This window comes from Alligator sinensis, unplaced genomic scaffold, assembly GCF_000455745.1.
Source record: "Alligator sinensis unplaced genomic scaffold, ASM45574v1 scaffold1462_1, whole genome shotgun sequence".
Classification (NCBI taxonomy): Eukaryota; Metazoa; Chordata; order Crocodylia; family Alligatoridae; genus Alligator; species Alligator sinensis.
Window position 1 is genome coordinate 233,998 of NW_005842850.1, and position 2,655 is coordinate 236,652.

The following is a 2,655-nucleotide window of genomic DNA, read 5'->3' on the forward strand; positions in this document are numbered from 1 at the left end:
CGTGGTTGGGCATGGCGACGGCGGGCGGCAGCGGCCGGAGCTCCTCAGCGGCGGGTGGCGGCGAGCAGCGGAAGGCAGAGTGGCCGACCCCTCGCCTTATATAGCGGCGCCGCGCCCGCCCCTGACCAATGGCCGCCAGCGGCACCCCGGAGTGATGCCGCACGAGGCCAATGGGCGGTCGGGGAGGCGGGACTCAATGAGCGGCAGAGTGGGGCGGGACCCAGGGCGCCTGCGCGCAGGGGAGAAAGAAAGGGCGGGGGGCGATGGGGGGAGGGGAGGGAAGTGAGGTGCCGCATGGCGCCAAGGGCTTTCATATCGGCTGAGCCCAGCTGACAGGGCTTCCCTTGGAAGTGGGCCAGGCCCTCCGGGGGGATCCCCAGTGCCCTCATGTCTCCGCCTGCCAGCCCCACGCATTGGGCAGGGCCCCCCCCCCGGGGGGAAGTCAGGAGCCCGGGTGCTGCGTCTAGCGCCGTCCTGCTTCCTCCCTTGGCCTCATTCAGGGGCGGTTGTGGCGTCCCCCGGCCCCCGCAGGCCCTGGGGAGCACAGCAGATCCCAGAGCTGCCCTGAGAAGGGAGCCAGGGCCCCAGGCCAGCGCGCTGGCGTGTCCACCCCATCCCACCCCATGTGCGATGCATTTCCTATCCAGCCTGGACGCTTGCACAAGACCGCTCTGCTCCGGCCTGTTTTGTTCGCAACAGGGGTACCTCATGCAGGAAAACTGCAGGGAAATGACTGTCTCCCTGGGGAGATGTCCTGCCCCCGGGCCACCTTGGCAGCTTGCCCCTGTGCTTCGAAATCACCGTCTTGCATTCAGCTCCAACGCCTGGACAACAGCGAGGAGAAAAACTCCCCGCTAAAAAAATCCAGCGTCCTTTTCCCTTCGGTGATGGGCCGAGAGAAACACGCTCCTTCCCATCCCGGAAGCCTGCCCGCGCGCCCTCCAGCAAAGCGAGGGCAGATCTAGCTTCCTCGCTTCACATTTTTTGGTTATTATATCAGCATAAGCAACTGTTCCTGACCCATGTGACTACATCTCACTTGAAACCAGCGTTCCCGACACTGGAAAGGCCCATGGGTGTTTCATCTGCCTGTTCGCCACATAAAAAAAAATTGGAACGATCTGTCCCAAAACCTCCCCACTTCTGATTTAACCCGGCTGGCATCCATTTCCCAACCCCGGGCTCCCCATGCTGCTCACAGCTGCCCTCTGGAAAGTCTCCAGCATGTATCTAAGCTAATTTTCTCATCTATAAAGCGGAGGTACTGGTGCTTTTTGTACTTGTGCCTCCAGTATAGCTCTTTGCAACTTTTAGGTCTCCATGCACTTTCCAAAGGATCATTGAGAAAGGATCTCTTGAGTGTTTCGTAGAAGTGGTTCCCCTGCTTTACGGGTGGCAGGTCTGTGTTATGGCAGGATTGGCAGCAGGCTTGCACAGAGTTTTGACCAGGGTTTCGCAACCCGTGGGTCACAAGAATATATGAAAGGGTCACGAACAAGTTTTAAAAACGGATTCTCCTTTAAAGGAGAAAAACATGGGATATCATGGCTTTTCCCTTGCAAGCTGGCAGGGGCCCAGCCTGCCAGGGGCTGCTTGGAGCGATTTAAAGACGCAGAGGAATGTAGAGAACAAACTCCACATGGTTTTAGCTAAGGTGTCTTGAGCCAAGCTAACCGGCTCACTGGGTTTGACATGGCTGATTTTCTAACCATGGCGGATCTAATCTATCTGCAATCTGTTTGACACAGTGCCACAGCTGGTGGGGGAGTGACTAGTTCAGCTGGAAAATAGGGTGGTTAGCACATGAACTGCAAGGCAGACAAGGCGAGACAATAGTGAAAGGGGAGACAAAAACAGTCTGCTGAAAGAAGTCCCTGGGTGGATGGGAGATCTGGGTTGGAATTACTCAAGGATCAGTCTCAGGGGTGGATCTCATCATATCTATTCATGGATGATCTTGCTTGTGCGCTACTAAATACTGCTGAAGACACAGCCAGGAGGCAGGGTCCACTGGGAGGAGGATCGGAATATCACACAGGTGGAGATGAATCACACGGATTTCTGCTTCGCTCTGAGACGGAGTAGGAGAGAGTGGTGGCGTGCTTGATCTCAGCTATCATGCAGCTATGAGAAAGGCAGATTTGATCCTTGGATACACCCACGCAGGTGTTTCCTGGAGATCCCTTTCCAGCCCTGGGTTCTGGGTGCCCTGTGCCTCATGGAATGGCCTGGGCTCTGTGGCTGGCCTGGTGTTCACATCCTCCTGAATGCAAATCCCCTGATGCACCTGGTCACTGAAAGCAGGGGTCATAGGAACAAGAAGAAAGCAGGGCTGGAAGAGGCCTCACAAGGTCACCTAGTCCAGCCACAGTCCATCAGGGTGGAGGCCTGAGAGCATGGGGGCCAGCAGGGCCAAATCCAGAGGTTCCCCCTGCATCAGATCCCCACTCCCTGGTGATTTTACCCTCCCCTCCCGCCCAGTTTCAGCCTAGTGTAAATCCACATCAGCAGGGGCACAGACAGGGCCTCTCAATGATCTGCCAAGAGACAGCCAGAGGGGTTACAGGCTCCCCTGCTGCTGGACCTGCAACACCCAGACATCCCCAAGAGAGCTGATTCCCTGGCCCTGGTCCAAAATAGATGCTTCCCAGCCTT